Here is a 17,346-nt window from a genome sequence, read left to right as displayed (position 1 = left end):
TAAGCAGAGAGATAGAGATAAGTAGAGAGAGAGAGATAAGTAGAGAGAGAGAGATAAGTAGAGAGATAGAGATAAGTAGAGAGAGAGAGATAAGTAGAGAGAGAGAGATAAGTAGAGAGAGAGATAAGTAGAGAGATAGAGATAAGTAGAGAGAGAGAGATAAGTAGAGAGAGAGATAAGTAGAGAGATAGAGATAAGTAGAGAGATAGAGATAAGTAGAGAGATAGAGATAAGTAGAGATAGAGATAAGTAGAGAGATAGAGATAAGTAGAGAGATAGAGATAAATAGAGAGAGAGAGATAAGTAGAGAGATAGAGATAAGTAGAGAGATAGAGATAAGTAGAGAGATAGAGATAAGTAGAGATAGAGATAAGTAGAGAGATAGAGATAAGTAGAGAGATAGAGATAAGTAGAGAGATAGAGATAAATAGAGAGATAGAGATAAGTAGAGAGATAGAGATAAGTAGAGAGATAGAGATAAGTAGAGAGAGAGAGATAAGTAGAGAGAGAGATAAATAGAGAGATAGAGATAAGTAGAGAGATAGAGATAAGTAGAGAGATAGAGATAAGTAGAGAGAGAGAGGTAAATAGAGAGATAGAGATAAGTAGAGAGATAGAGATAAGTAGAGAGAGAGATAAGTAGAGAGATAGAGATAAGTAGAGAGATAGAGATAAGTAGAGAGATAGAGATAAGTAGAGAGAGAGATAAGTAGAGAGAGAGAGATAAGTAGAGAGATAGAGATAAATAGAGAGATAGAGATAAGTAGAGAGAGAGATAAGTAGAGAGATAGAGATAAGTAGAGAGATAGAGATAAGTAGAGAGAGAGATAAGTAGAGAGAGAGAGATAAGTAGAGAGAGAGAGATAAGTAGAGAGATAGAGATAAATAGAGAGATAGAGATAAGTAGAGAGAGAGATAAGTAGAGAGATAGAGATAAGTAGAGAGATAGAGATAAGTAGAGAGAGAGAGATAAGTAGAGAGAGAGAGATAAGTAGAGAGAGAGAGATAAGTAGAGAGAGAGAGATAAGTAGAGAGATAGAGATAAGTAGAGAGAGAGATAAGTAGAGAGAGAGATAAGTAGAGAGATAGAGATAAGTAGAGAGAGAGAGATAAGTAGAGAGAGAGAGATAAGTAGAGAGAGAGATAAGTAGAGAGATAGAGATAAGTAGAGAGATAGAGATAAGTAGAGATAGAGATAAGTAGAGAGAGAGATAAGTAGAGAGATAGAGATAAGCAGAGAGATAGAGATAAGTAGAGAGAGAGAGATAAGTAGAGAGAGAGAGATAAGTAGAGAGATAGAGATAAGTAGAGAGAGAGAGATAAGTAGAGAGAGAGAGATAAGTAGAGAGAGAGATAAGTAGAGAGATAGAGATAAGTAGAGAGAGAGAGATAAGTAGAGAGAGAGATAAGTAGAGAGAGAGAGATAAGTAGAGAGATAGAGATAAGTAGAGAGATAGAGATAAGTAGAGAGAGAGATAAGTAGAGAGATAGAGATAAGTAGAGAGATAGAGATAAGTAGAGATAGAGATAAGTAGAGAGAGATAAGTAGAGAGATAGAGATAAGCAGAGAGATAGAGATAAGTAGAGAGAGAGAGATAAGTAGAGAGAGAGAGATAAGTAGAGAGAGAGATAAGTAGAGAGATAGAGATAAGTAGAGAGAGAGATAAGTAGAGAGATAGAGATAAGTAGAGAGATAGAGATAAGCAGAGAGATAGAGATAAGTAGAGAGAGAGAGATAAGTAGAGAGATAGAGATAAGTAGAGAGAGAGATAAGTAGAGAGAGAGAGATAAGTAGAGAGATAGAGATAAGCAGAGAGAGAGAGATAAGTAGAGAGAGAGAGATAAGTAGAGAGATAGATAGAGATAAGTAGAGAGAGAGAGATAAGTAGAGAGATAGAGATAAGTAGAGAGATAGAGATAAGCAGAGAGATAGAGATAAGTAGAGAGAGAGATAAGTAGAGAGAGAGAGATAAGTAGAGAGATAGAGATAAGTAGAGAGATAGAGATAAGTAGAGAGAGAGAGATAAGTAGAGAGAGAGAGATAAGTAGAGAGAGAGATAAGTAGAGAGATAGAGATAAGTAGAGAGATAGAGATAAGTAGAGAGAGAGATAAGTAGAGAGATAGAGATAAGCAGAGAGATAGAGATAAGTAGAGAGAGAGAGATAAGTAGAGAGAGAGAGATAAGTAGAGAGAGAGGTAAGTAGAGAGATAGAGATAAGTAGAGAGATAGAGATAAGTAGAGAGATAGAGATAAGTAGAGAGAGAGATAAGTAGAGAGAGAGGTAAGTAGAGAGATAGAGATAAGTAGAGAGAGAGGTAAGTAGAGAGATAGAGATAAGTAGAGAGAGAGGTAAGTAGAGAGATAGAGATAAGTAGAGAGATAGAGATAAGTAGAGAGATAGAGATAAGTAGAGAGATAGAGATAAGTAGAGAGAGAGATAAGTAGAGAGAGAGATAAGTAGAGAGAGAGGTAAGTAGAGAGATAGAGATAAGTAGAGAGAGAGGTAAGTAGAGAGATAGAGATAAGTAGAGAGAGAGGTAAGTAGAGAGAGAGAGATAAGTAGAGAGAGAGAGATAAGTAGAGAGAGAGAGATAAGTAGAGAGAGAGATAAGCAGAGAGATAGAGATAAGTAGAGAGAGAGGTAAGTAGAGAGATAGAGATAAGTAGAGAGAGAGGTAAGTAGAGAGATAGAGATAAGCAGAGAGATAGAGATAAGTAGAGAGAGAGAGATAAGTAGAGAGAGAGAGATAAGTAGAGAGAGAGGTAAGTAGAGAGATAGAGATAAGTAGAGAGATAGAGATAAGTAGAGAGATAGAGATAAGTAGAGAGAGAGATAAGTAGAGAGAGAGGTAAGTAGAGAGATAGAGATAAGTAGAGAGAGAGGTAAGTAGAGAGATAGAGATAAGTAGAGAGATAGAGATAAGTAGAGAGATAGAGATAAGTAGAGAGAGAGATAAGTAGAGAGATAGAGATAAGTAGAGAGAGAGATAAGTAGAGAGAGAGGTAAGTAGAGAGATAGAGATAAGTAGAGAGAGAGGTAAGTAGAGAGATAGAGATAAGTAGAGAGATAGAGATAAGTAGAGAGATAGAGATAAGTAGAGAGAGAGATAAGTAGAGAGATAGAGATAAGTAGAGAGAGAGATAAGTAGAGAGAGAGGTAAGTAGAGAGATAGAGATAAGTAGAGAGAGAGGTAAGTAGAGAGATAGAGATAAGTAGAGAGAGAGGTAAGTAGAGAGAGAGAGATAAGTAGAGAGAGAGAGATAAGTAGAGAGATAGAGATAAGTAGAGAGATAGAGATAAGTAGAGAGAGAGAGATAAGTAGAGAGAGAGAGATAAGTAGAGAGAGAGATAAGTAGAGAGATAGAGATAAGTAGAGAGATAGAGATAAGTAGAGAGAGAGATAAGTAGAGAGATAGAGATAAGCAGAGAGATAGAGATAAGTAGAGAGAGAGAGATAAGTAGAGAGAGAGAGATAAGTAGAGAGAGAGGTAAGTAGAGAGATAGAGATAAGTAGAGAGATAGAGATAAGTAGAGAGATAGAGATAAGTAGAGAGATAGAGATAAGTAGAGAGAGAGGTAAGTAGAGAGAGAGATAAGTAGAGAGAGAGGTAAGTAGAGAGATAGAGATAAGTAGAGAGATAGAGATAAGTAGAGAGATAGAGATAAGTAGAGAGATAGAGATAAGTAGAGAGAGAGATAAGTAGAGAGAGAGGTAAGTAGAGAGATAGAGATAAGTAGAGAGAGAGATAAGTAGAGAGAGAGGTAAGTAGAGAGATAGAGATAAGTAGAGAGAGAGGTAAGTAGAGAGATAGAGATAAGTAGAGAGATAGAGATAAGTAGAGAGATAGAGATAAGTAGAGAGAGAGATAAGTAGAGAGAGAGGTAAGTAGAGAGATAGAGATAAGTAGAGAGAGAGATAAGTAGAGAGAGAGGTAAGTAGAGAGATAGAGATAAGTAGAGAGAGAGGTAAGTAGAGAGAGAGAGATAAGTAGAGAGAGAGAGATAAGTAGAGAGAGAGAGATAAGTAGAGAGAGAGATAAGTAGAGAGAGAGATAAGCAGAGAGATAGAGATAAGTAGAGAGAGAGGTAAGTAGAGAGATAGAGATAAGCAGAGAGATAGAGATAAGTAGAGAGAGAGGTAAGTAGAGAGATAGAGATAAGTAGAGAGAGAGGTAAGTAGAGAGATAGAGATAAGTAGAGAGAGAGGTAAGTAGAGAGAGAGAGATAAGTAGAGAGATAGAGATAAGTAGAGAGAGAGATAAGTAGAGAGAGAGATAAGTAGAGAGAGAGATAAGCAGAGAGATAGAGATAAGTAGAGAGATAGAGATAAGTAGAGAGAGAGATAAGTAGAGAGAGAGATAAGCAGAGAGATAGAGATAAGTAGAGAGATAGAGATAAGTAGAGAGAGAGGTAAGTAGAGAGATAGAGATAAGCAGAGAGATAGAGATAAGTAGAGAGAGAGGTAAGTAGAGAGATAGAGATAAGTAGAGAGAGAGGTAAGTAGAGAGAGAGAGATAAGCAGAGAGATAGAGATAAGTAGAGAGAGAGGTAAGTAGAGAGATAGAGATAAGCAGAGAGATAGAGATAAGTAGAGAGATAGAGATAAGTAGAGAGAGAGATAAGTAGAGAGAGAGATAAGTAGAGAGATAGAGATAAGTAGAGAGAGAGAGGTAAGTAGAGAGATAGAGATAAGTAGAGAGATAGAGATAAGTAGAGAGATAGAGATAAGTAGAGAGAGAGAGGTAAGTAGAGAGATAGAGATAAGTAGAGAGATAGAGATAAGTAGAGAGAGAGGTAAGTAGAGAGATAGAGATAAGTAGAGAGAGAGGTAAGTAGAGAGATAGAGATAAGTAGAGAGATAGAGATAAGTAGAGAGATAGAGATAAGTAGAGATAGAGATAAGTAGAGAGAGAGATAAGTAGAGAGATAGAGATAAGTAGAGAGATAGATGGAGACTAGCAACATAAGGTCAGTGCCCTAAAGAGGTACAAAAGTGGAGACCAGCAAAGACTAGCGGAGATTTGCAGGGACAGACAAGAACATTGTGAATTATGGAAATTAGCTATGGCTCAAAGTCCAATCAAAATCTGAGAGGGCAAATATAAAAGGAATAGAGGGGAGGGAGGTAAGGGCAAAAATGCTCTTTCTTTTCTCTCCAACAGGACCTTCTGGTCCTTTAAACTTAACCAAAGGGTGGATGCATTGGTCTGTGCACTCTTTGCTGATGCACAAGCATTCCATTCTTAAACTCATCTTAATGCGTCAGGCCTTAGAGAAAGATACGGTCACATACAAACAGCTGGGAAAAAGGAAAGACAATGATATGGCAAAGAGGATTTGCTTGAGTCTCTCCAGGTGACAATCAGGTGCCTGTGTGGGTGCCCACCAGACATCTGAAGATCTACCATGAGCCACAGTATCTAGTGCACCCACCTGTACAATGCGAATGGAAGGTTTGAAAAGCCTCGATTTGCTTTCCCTGTGCCTTCTGTTAGAAGGGGCCTGTTTCTCATTATCAGTGGCCTCCCGGCTACAGCCACAAAAGTTTGCTTCTGTTTCGGTACATTTACTAACGTGGAGGGTATGCTTGTGTTTTTGCAGGAGATGAATAAACTGTGTGGATGCCCTCAAGGTGTGTATGACCATGGAATGGGAGACTGGAGGGACCCACGGATCCCAACCATGGACTGGGTTCCCTGACTACGAGTCATGAGCCAGTTGAATCTGAATGTGAAAAAGGAATGAGGACAGACAGGAGTCACGATGCTTAACGGACCAATGCTTTCTGACTCAGCTCCTCTCTACCCTGAATACAAGAGACCCTAATAGCTAGGCAGGAATATCCACCTCTATTTAGCATGAAGAAGTTACAGAAGACAGAGCTTCATCCTTCTACAACCCCTAGGATGAAGGGTCCTCTTGTGAAAGGGAAAAGGGAGATATGTGGGAGGTATTCAAACCAGAGCGACTACAGTTTGAATAAGGGCTAAGAAAAGTGGGCCGGGCGCGGTGGCTCAAGCCTGTAATCCCAGCACTTTGGGAGGCCGAGACGGGCGGATCACGAGGTCAGGAGATCAAGACCATCCTGGCTAATATGGTGAAACCCCGTCTCTACTAGAAATACAAAAAACTAGCCGGGCAAGGTGGTGGGCGCCTGTAGTCCCAGCTACTCGGGAGGCTGAGGCAGGAGAATGGCGTAAACCCGGGAGGCGGAGCTTGCAGTGAGCTGAGATCCGGCCACTGCACTCCAGCCTGGGCCACAGAGCGAGACTCCATCTCAAAAAAAAAAAAAAAAGAAAAAAAAAGAAAAGTGAAGCTGGGTCACCAACTGGCAATTAAGAGCTGCACAGCCTACAATCGCCTTGCTTAGTTAAAAGAGGTCACCTTTTATGCTAGTAATAATGATAGCTAGTAATAATGATAGTAATAATGTTACCTTCTCATTTACAAAAAAAGAGAAGGGGGGCATGTTGGGGAAAAGCTGAGTGTTGGGAAAAAAACTGAGGCAGGGCTTGCGTGACAGACATAATGTCCTCTGGAATGTGTCTAGACTTGCTGGTTCCTTGCTTCTAGCCCTCCTAGTCTCTTATTCCCATTATCTCAAGTAGCAGAACAAGTTCCTTATAAATGCTAAACCATCACAGCTGTGGATTATGCACCTGCCCTTTCAGTCTCCACATTCTCACCACCTGTTTCTTTGTTGGATTTCTGGTTCCATTCCTATATGGCAAGGGTTAGCTGGTGTAGAATGGCAACTGCCCCCTTCAGGTAGGGCACATGAGCTTGAGTTTGCCACAGTCTCCATCATTCCCTGTTGCAGCCCTCTCACTGAGGTCAAGTGTTCATTGTAGTTTCTCATCTATACTTGCAAATCCATTCTGTTCTTTTAAATTGCCTGTCCTAGGAGTTTCTCGAGTCTTGCTTGGTTTCCTTGTCTGTATCGCCACTGATCATAATGAATGCCCTCGTCTTATCCCTGGAAAATTGCATAAACGGTCTTGATCTTTTTGTCTCATCTCTTTCTTCTCCAGCCCACTACTTTACTGGAACCAAAGTGAATCTTCCTGGGTTCCAGTAAAATATAATCCGCTCTCTCCTTCATTTATAAACCCCTAATCATCCCTAAAGAATGGAGTCCAAGGTCCCTATGAAAGACCGTCCTCCATCTAACCCTAAACCACTGCTCTGTCCCATCTTCCACATACCCTGGCTTCCTCCCAGTTCTCCGCATACACCATGGGGGGCAGCCTGCATCATCCAGCACCGTGGCCTAGAGTGTGCTATGGTAGCCCTCAGACCTTTGCATTTCAAAGGTCAGTACCTTTTTTAAAAAATGTGGGAAACGTGATGTTTTTATTAGGCTAAGTAAGAGAGAATGTAAATGATAATATAGATGGTATCATCTATTTTCAGCTTGATTTCATAGGAGAAAGAAAAATAGCAACATTCCAAAAGTAGAAGGTACATCGTCCCAAACCTAAGTTCCTTTCAATCAAATAAATTTAGCTTTTTGAAAAGCTTCCTACCTGGCCTTTATTTTTCTCATGTTCCTTCAGACCACTGGGAATGGAACCACCAGCATCTGTCCTGGGCTTGCTTTTGAGACACACTAACCTATCCATCTTTTTCATTCTAGAAAATTCTCACCCATCCTTCAAGATCAGTTCTTGAGTGAAGTCTTTGCTGACTCCCGAGGCAGAGGTTGTCGCTATCGCTTTGTGTATCTCCTTGTTACGACAAAACATATATCGATTTCTGATGGTGATTTCTTGGGCACATGAAACAGGGAATCGCTAAAGCCCCTTCAAAATCCTCTTAAATGGGCCGGGCGCAGGGGCTCACACCTGGAATCCCAGCGCTTTGGGAGGCTGAGGCTGCAGATCACTGGAGGTCAGGAGTTCGAGACCATCCTGACCAACACGGTGAAACCCCGTCTCTACTAAAAATACAAAAATTAGCCAGGTGTGATAGGAGGCGCCTGTAATCCCAGCTATTTGGGAGGCTGAGGCAGGAGAATCACTTGACTCCAGGAGGTGAAAGTTGCAGTGAGCTGAGATCGCACCACTGCACTTCAGCCTGGGTGACAGAGCCAGACACTGTCTCAAAAAAAAAAAAAAAAAAAAAAAAATCCTCGGGCTGGGGGCAGTGGCTCACGTCTGTAATCCCAGCACTTTGGGAGGCCAAGGTGGGCAAATCATCTGAGGTCAGGAGTTCAAGACCAGCCTGACCAACATGGTAAAACCCCGTCTCTACTAAAAATACACAAATTAGCCAGGCGTGGTGGCAGGCGCCTGTAATCCCAGCTACTCAGAAGGCTGAGGCAGGGGAATCGCTTGAACCCAGGAGGCAGAGGCTGCAGTGAGCTGAGATTGCACCACTGCACTCCAGCCTGGGTGACAGAGTGAAAATCTGTCTCAAAAAAAAAAAAAATCCTCTTAAATAGCCTCTCTTCTCCCACATTTCCATTCCCTATGGCAGCTGCTCTTCCCTCTGTTTCTCTTTAAAAAACCTCTTTGGGCCAGGTACAGTGGCTCACGCCTGTAATCCCAGCACTTTGGGAGGCTGAGGTAGGTGGAGCACTTGACCCCAGGAGGACAAGGGTGTAGTGAGCCGAGACTGCACCACTACACTCCAGTCTGGGCGACAGAGCAAGATCTATCTCAAAAACAAAAACAAAAAAACCACGTCTTCAGCCTTTCTGGGCACACTTCTATGTCCTCCCTACCCAAAACTGCACTGGAAGACAGTTCACCGAAAGCTACATTTGTCTTCAGCCCAAACAATAAGCCACCGTGCCTCAGCTATGCCCTAACGCAGCATGACAGTGAGCTGTCTACCTGAAGTCTGTGGTCCCAGGTCAACGATGAGGGACTCATAGCAGAAAGATATAAGGCCTTGCATAGACACACGTTTTAAAAACAATGAAACAATGAATAAAAGTTCTGTAGTGACGGCCAGTAGTGACAGTCCACGAGGGGACATCCTGGTACTTTCCCGTGTTTCATACTTTTCCTGTTACTATAACCACGGTCTCTACCTTCTCTAGAAAGGCGATTAAAACATGTTTAGGACATCTGGGCGGCTGTACTGAGATCCCAGCATGTAGCAGTCCAGCCATTACGGGAGCTGCACTGCTGGAGCACAGGTGCGTCCTCCCGGCTCTTAAGCCCAATTAGGAGGCAGGGTTATTTGATGGTGGAACAGAGTGGACCCTGCTGTGCATGATGTACCCAGGCTGTGTCAGCTGCATTTGTGGCTTGTCCCATGACCCTTTGGCCCATCCTGCTGCAAGTGTGGCTGTCAGTCAGGGTTGAGAGTTTAGAGAGAAGTGGGCAGGCAGCTTCAGGCCCCACGTTGGTGTTGGCCTGGGCACCTGTTGGATCAACACAATAACTGCAGCCTGGAGTTCCTGGAAGCTGCCTTCCACTCAGCTAGGCCTGCTGTGGACGGAGCCCGTGCCAGCTACATGTGCCAGGGAAGCCACAGCTTGGCTGGTGAGCAATGCAATTCTGGGAAAGTGCAGGCTCTCTGTGTTCTTTCCTCTCTTGCAAACCATGGGCACCCTTGGGTCCCTTGGGGGTCACTGTGTTACACCTGCTTTTTATCTCTCTAGGCAGGAGCTGCTCAAGCCACATCGTACGACACTGAGGTAAGAGCAGAAGGTTGTGGAGTGCGCGGACCGGGGTGTGTGCTAAGGCCCTGTGTGCTGGATTACTCCTTGTGTGTCTCATTGCTTATAGGAATTTTTTGTTTGTTTGTTTGTTTTTTGAGACAGGGTCTTACTGTGCCACCCAGGCTGGAGTACAGTGGTGTGAACATAGCTCACTGCAACCTCGGACTCCTGACCTCAAGCAATCCTCCCGCCTCAGCCTTCCAGGTGCTTGAGATGAGAAATAGACTTTTTCTCCTTTAATAATTCATTATTTATCCCCTTGGGCTGTTTGTTCAAACCCACACAGGAGCAGGAACATTGCTTTCGATTGCCAAAGAAATGACATAATGATGCCAATGATCAAAATGTCAAGAACACAGTGTCTTGGGCTGAGATGGTGAAGGCAGCATTCAGGCAGTGGTGATCTGGGGTGATAGGAGTGGCTAGGCGGAGACTGAGGCCTCCCTTCTTGTAGGATTTGATGATGGAACAGAGCGGACCCTGCTGTGCATGATGTACCCAGGCTGTGTCAACTGCATTTGTGGCTTGTCCCATGACCCATTGCTCATTGCTATTATTGTCTTGTTTTATTTCTGCTTTTGTTTGTTTGGGTAGGTGAAAAGGCAGGTAGGGTGATGAAGAGCAGAATGTTTCATTTTTATCAAGCATCACTTGATTCAAAAAGTAGCCACTGAAAAGAAGCAATCGTTTTTGGCCTGCGTCTCTGAGGATAAGACAGTGTGTGGTGATGGCTGCAGCCCATGTGGGAGCTGTCTGCAAAGAACCCAGCTGCTTCCTGCGGCTCTGGTCATCCTGCTGCCCTCAGCTGCTCCCACGGAGGCCACCCGCCTCCCTGACACTGAGCTGCTCACCTAGTCCAGCCACCAGTGACGGCCCCTGGCTTTTGAGGTGTCTGTTCTCTCCTCTCTCACTCCACTGCCACTGGCTTCCAGGGATCTCCAGCCTGTACAGAAACTTCTCACTACTCTGCCCTCACCCTTTTAGCAGGCTCCTGATGCTACTGACTCCACCTCCCAGGCAAATCATTCTAATTTAATTCTTTACAAGTATTCTCCCTCCTGGAGTGCTGGGCTCCACCATGGGGACGAGCCAGGGCACATCACCCACAGCTTTCCAGACACCCGGGGCCCGGGGCCCGTCCTGCTGTGAGTGTGGCTCCTTCAGCCTTCTTCCTTCTTCGCCTGTGGGGAGTTAGACATTCGCGAACCTCGTACTCAATCCCTGCCTCTGTCACGGCCTGCTAAGTCAATAAGACATATCTGCATGTGTCAGAATATGTGCAAGCTTTTGACAGGATTCCAGTTTTTCCCCATGGAGCTTTTGGCAGATGAAGCGTGTGGCTCAACAGCTGGTCTGATGTCCCTTAACCTCCCCCACACCAGGACTGTCTCTGTCTCCACATTCCAGCATATCCGGGTCTCAGCTTTGACACAACCAGACACTGTTGCTGAAGTTTTTATGTTTATATGACAGAAGAAACTGTCACCGCCCCCCCACCACACCCTCCCACCTGTTGTAGGAAAGGGCTCCAAGGTCTTGAGACCACATGCAGGGGATGGGAAAGCTGGCATTAAAGGGGAATGAAGTCCTGTGATTCCAGCAGCCACAGGAGGAGAACATCAGAAACCGAAAATTCCTGTGCCCAGGGATGGGGACCCGCTGACTTCAAGAGCAGAGCAGGTGTCTGGCTGGTGGAGGAAGTCCCAGTGTGGATTAACACTCTAGTGTCTCCAGAGAACATAACCGACATTTGTCTTTGGGAGATGTGTTTGAGTAGATCAGCTAGTGAAAAACCCAGCCGGCCTGCAGCCCTCCCGGCAGAGAGTGAAAAGGAAACCCGACTGGGGGATACCGCCCACCCTGGTCCCCAGAGAGCTGCGTTGTTTCCTCCCGCCCAGGCCTTTGGATCAGGCCACAGCAAGCGTCCCTGGGCACCTGGCCGAAGCTGGAAACCCGGGATGAGAGTGGAGGCCCTGGAAGGGAAGAAGAACTGAGGAGTGAGCTTGCCCTGTGAGAAGGGGTGGAGCTCTTCAGAGGATGGGGGTGAACTTACCAGACACCTGCGGAAATGGAGGCTGTGCTGGAGTGGGGGAGCCTGGATGAAAATCAGAGAACGAGAAGGCCGGGTTCAGAAGGGTGGGAAGGTCCCCGAGCGTCCCCCTCGAGGGGGATGAGGTCATCCGGGGCCACTAGGAGGACCAAGCCTTTAGCCAGAACCTCAGTATTTACCCTCCTGTGTTGTAATCCTGCCTTATTTTGGGTTTCTAAAAATTGCGGTAAGATGTACATAAGAGTTACCATTTTAACCATTTTCAAGTGTACAATTCAGTGGCAGTAAGCACATTCACGACATTGTGTAACCATCGCCCCACTGATTTCCAGAACTTTTTCATCATTCCAAACACAAACTCTGTACCCATTAAGCAATATTCCCCTTTCCCCTTAACCCCCGCAGCCCCTGGCGACCTCTGCTCTACTTTCTATGTCTTTGAATTTGACTAGGTATCTCAGAGAAAGGGAATCATATAATGGTTTTCCTTTTGCATTCGGCTTATTTCACTTAGCATGTTTTCAAGTTTCATTCACAGTGTAGAATATATCCAAATGGCATTCCTTTTAAAGGTTGAATAGTATTCCATTATACATAGACGCTACCTGACAGGCAATGAATGGGCTCGCTGCCATATGTGCATAGAAACCCATACTATGGCACTGGCTTTTTTTTTTTTTTTTTGGAGTAAGGATCTTGCTCTGTTGCTCAGGCTGGAGTGCAGTGGCATGATCTCGGCTCACTGCAACCTCCACCTCACAGGGTTTAAGCAATTCTCATGCCTCAGCCTCTCGAGTAGCTGGGACTACAGAGGCACTCCATTGTGCCTGGGTAATTTATATATTTTTAGTAGAGACGGGTTTCGCCATGTTGGCCAGGCTGGTCTCAAACTCCTGACCTCAGGTGATCCACCAGCCTCAGCCTCCCAAAGTGTTGGGATTACAGGCGTGAGCCACCGCGCCTGGCCTGATTTACAGTATTTGAAATCAAATCCATCCTCAGCGTTTCCCCAAGGGGATCAGAGCAGCGCACCTGGGAACATGCTTCCTTCAGGTGTGTTGCAGAAGCTTAGCTACTGACACGCTCTCTCCTACTGCACTTAACACTGGAAATGACTGAAATGGTGAGCAACGTGCGATGGCTGGGAAATCACGGCCCATTTATACCAGCTTTCACCGGTAATGTCCTTCCAGATTTTTCAGTGAGATGGGCAAGAATTTCATGATATAAAATTGAATACAAACAAAGCAGATGACAAAAGTCATATATAATGTTATACATTTGTAATACGTCTTAATACATCTCAGTAATACATAGTGCATCATGGTGAGATAGATGTATATATATAAAAGCAGGAAAGAGATGTGTTAAGTATAGTTTGTCTCTGGAAGACGGGGTGAGGAATAGTTTTTGTCTTTTCTAAATTTTTCATAATTTTTTTACAGTAAGTGTACATTATTTGCATGATCAGAAAAAAAGCACTATACATGTAGAAGCCAGTAGGCATGCATGCGTATATCCAGCACTTTCCATCTGACCAGAGAATCCTGTGTCATCTCCTTACATTCATCTCTGGGTGGTCACCCATGTCAGGACTATGAGAGGCCCGTGAAAGAGCCAAAAAGAATCCTCAAAAAATATCTGCCCGCTAAATTCTCTGCATGACTAGTCTCAGGAGGGAAAGGGTGGAATCTTGTTACCATATTAGCAAGAATGGCTGTGCACACGCTGGCAGGGAAGAACTTCCCTATTATGACACTATTTTTCAAAACAGGCTTTTCCGTGCTTAATCTGTTTTGTGAATGATCCTCTCTCTGCCCCTCCCCATCCTACAAAAAAGAAGACATTCGTTTTTATGAGTGTTAATGGTAATTCTGTTGGTAAGGCTAGGTCCTATTGCCTGGCCACAAACGGGAACCCATTTAAGACCTCTGTCCCTTGTGGTTCCATGGCCTGGGGATGCATAGGAAGGCAGTCGCCACACAGTACGGGAACAGAACCTGACGTGCTCACTCAGCTACTGGTTTACTTGGGTTAAAAAACATCATGGGCAGACAGGCTGGCCAAGTTGCTGTGTTCTCTTTGGATTCAATAGCAATATCACTTATTTTATCTTTTTACTTATGCATATTGTATTTCACAAGAACAGGCTTCAAGATGGTTTACTAGCATTTGTTTGCTTTTATTTATCACATTTATAAGTATTGGTTTATCAAATTTTACACTGTAATAAGATGCTAAAAACAAACCAGAAGAAAAGAAAAGTAGAAGAAAAGGAGGCCAGGGGAAATTCGTGTGCAGAACCCCTGCTGTGAGACTTTGCAGAGTTACCAAGGTTGGATGGGAAACAGCTGGGAGCTTCCTGGTGGTTAAGGGGGATCCCAAACAGAGGGTCACCTTAGAGCTGATTCAGCGAGGAGAGGACCATGAACCAAACACTCTTGCTTGATGGACTCTAACCATCTTAAAACACTGTCAACCAATAATTGAAAACTCACCCAGAGTCCAACAACAGCCACGTGCAGACACAATCTCCTGGGGTGGCTAGAGAGGACAGAGACATGTTCCAGCTGCCAGATTCATTGCTGCTATCTTCTGAGAAGCTGGGAGTCAACACCAGGAACTGAACAGTGCCCAGAGAACAGCAAACTAGGGTTGGGTCTTAAAAAGCCCTTGCCTAACTTTATAAAGTCTAAATGAGTTTTGGTTTTATCCTAAAATGTTGGTAAAACTCCTTAGCCTGGTATTCAAGGCCACCACAAGCCAACACCAACAAGTATCTATAGCCTTGGTCCCACTTCTCCACATTACCTGGCATTCCAGTTGAACACTGGCCTCAGGCTCGCTGTGCCTACTATTTGACACCCCTTCCTCTTCTTTGCACAATTCTTTCCTTTAACCTAGAATGATCTCCACAGTGATTTCCGTTCGCCCGCAATGATCTCCAGATGGGGTCGTCTGGTGCCCAAGGGAAGCCCCACCTAGAAGAGAATGTTAGAGCATTCACAAGGATCTCTTCTTCTGATAAGAACACCAAAGTTCCTTGTGGGGTAACTAGTTTCTCTTCTATTTCCGTTTTCTCTTCTAGGAGGACAGCACATTGCACTCTCACCTCCTTTGCAGTTAAGTGTGAAATAGTGCCAATAGAGTGTGAAAGAAAAGAAAGAAGATGATTCACCTCCCAAAGAAGGCGATTCCCCACTGCTGTGTCCCTTCTATCAACTTGATTCAAAAAACCAAAATGGACCCGGGAACCATGTGTTGAAGATAGGAGAGCTCCAAAAGAGACTGGAGCCCTGAGTCACCACCTGGAGGAAAACTACCCACCCATCAGGAATTTATACTATACAATTGGAAGTTTTTGGGTTACAGCAGCTACTTTAATTAAAACACCCAGAGACAAGAGTCATTATTGCACAAATTGGTTGCCTTTTTGTATGTTTGGGTCCTCTCTGTTCGATGAGACTGCACGTTCCTTTGAAACACATCTATTTAAAATTCTTATATCCCCAGAGAGGTTGGCAGAGAGTATGCACAGAGTGAGCCTTCAGTAAATGTTGAGTAAATAAGCTCCTAAAGGATGAAACTGGGTCTTTGAAGTTTGTTCTGACCAGTGCTTAGTATAGGATTTTGTGCTATTGGTCACTTTTCACAAAGGTTCTTGCTATTAAGGAACTTGATATCCAATGTACTCACAGAGAGTAGAAATTCAGGAGAAACAAATAGAAGAGATATGTCCAAAAATCCATTTAACATTTCATTGACAGATATTTATCTCTTTAATCCTGGAAGTTGTTGCATGTAAGGGAAGGTTCAGTAGAACGAAAACAGGACTGCAAGCTGGGAGGAGATTTGGGGTCTCTTGGCCAACTCTGCCACAAATTGTGTTACCTTCAATTTCCCTGCTGGTAAAATGAAGTCAGTGGTCCCCAAAATGAAATTTGGACTAATGACAAATTAGCTAGCATTTGATTATACATCGATAGGTTCCCCATGTGATTTTAATGCACAAATCAGATTTGGGAACCATTAGGTAGGTGATCTTATCCTATGAGTCTATCTTTTTCAACATGGAAAAATTAATTTGTTTTGCTGACCGAAGGCTGTGTAACTTAGAACTGGAAAGAGACATAGAATCGAATAACCCATCTCTATGGGGCAAAAAAATTAAACACCTTTAGTTCGTCCAAAGATGAAATGGAAAAATAAACATGTTTTAAGATGATTTGGTAGAGAAAATATTTTCTTTGCCAGGATATTAGAGAATTTGTCAAGAGTTATTAAACAGGAGAGTCAAAGGTTTCATTGCAGGAACTTAATAAATATTTGTTTATTAGCTGATTAATGTGCTGATCCAAGCAGAGAAGGAATTCTGTCTTTGTTTTAAAGCCAGGATTTCTAACTGCCCTTTCGGGATAAAAATGTGCTCTGTGTTCAGCTCAGCAACCTGAACTGTCTATTCCATTATTCAGATAAACACCAAAAGGGATTTAATGTATCCTCTGGCAACCGAAGATAATACTCTCAGGTCAAGCTTCCTTCAGGCAGATATTAATGGTTACTTTTAGTTAGTGAAAAATGTTGCATAATTCATGCGCTGTGCTTGACAAAGTTGATCCAAACTCTGGGACCCTCAGGAATTTCAGGCAGAATTCCTTACTCTTTGAGGGTGTCTTCGTTCCCCACCCTGGGTGTTTATCATGCCTCTGAGTGAAACACAATGATGACAATGGCATAGCTTCTCAAAAAAGAAATGATCCAGAGTCCTTTCTAAAGTGCAGCAATCAGAACTATTGATTCTGAAATTGGACCATTTCCAGTGGTACCAAAGAAGTGGTATATTATAGAATTAGAATGTCTTCTATTCAGCACACTCCAAATCACTCTCTATACAAACGTATTCAAATGTATTTTTATTCAACATATTCAGAATGTTCATCCTTCAAAAAGTGCTTCCCCCATTAGCCAGCCTCATGCAAGTCGGTTGTTCCCACCTTTATTCCACTGATATGGAGGTCATTTGAATGCTGTTTTCTCTGTTAAGATGCTGTCGTTTGAACAATACACTCACGTTTCATGCAAATTTGAATTATGCAAGTTTTAAAAAATGCTATGTAAAACAGCAATAAAATACTACTGGAGATTGCTCAATTTCAGAATGGCAACATTTGAAATAGTCCAAATTCCTCCAAATTTGCATGATTTATCCAGAATGGCATAACAAATCCAGAGCATAGCCAGTGAAACTTACACCGTGTTTGGACCCTGGTCTGGTGGCTGTGCCACAGTTGTGGTAAACAGAAACCTCCACAGGGAAACCTCCATAGGCTTTGGTCAGTATGACGGGGAGTCGTACAATGAATCAAAGCAGATGTTTTCCTGAGGGATTTTTGTGGCTCTAGTGCAGTTTAAAAAAATTCATTGTGTTAATAATTTAATATTTTTGATATCCTATGAAAGTATCACATAAGCTTTTATAATATAGTGGCACGGAAAAAAAATGCTGTAAATTATTATACTCCATTCAGTATGACAGGGGAATGGTTCCAGGACCCCCAGCACCTTCTACCCCAGGATACCAACATCTGCGATGCTCAACTAACTGATAGAAAATGGTCTA

The 17,346-nt window shown here is 43.1% G+C and overlaps 1 long non-coding RNA gene across 1 annotated transcript; it reads left to right on the top strand.

The window, feature by feature from the left end:
* Positions 1 to 9,361: 9,361 nt before the first annotated feature.
* Positions 9,362 to 15,147, top strand: LOC106998605 (uncharacterized). Its single transcript, XR_013417411.1, has 4 exons — positions 9,362 to 9,497; positions 9,617 to 9,652; positions 9,779 to 9,880; positions 14,815 to 15,147. It is a non-coding gene; the product is annotated as an uncharacterized LOC106998605 (long non-coding RNA).
* Positions 15,148 to 17,346: the final 2,199 nt, after the last annotated feature.

This window comes from Macaca mulatta, chromosome 5 (genome assembly GCF_049350105.2).
Source record: "Macaca mulatta isolate MMU2019108-1 chromosome 5, T2T-MMU8v2.0, whole genome shotgun sequence".
Lineage (NCBI taxonomy): Eukaryota > Metazoa > Chordata > Mammalia > Primates > Cercopithecidae > Macaca > Macaca mulatta.
The sequence above is the reverse complement of the archived record's forward strand: the minus strand, read 5'-3'. Positions and strand labels throughout refer to the sequence as shown.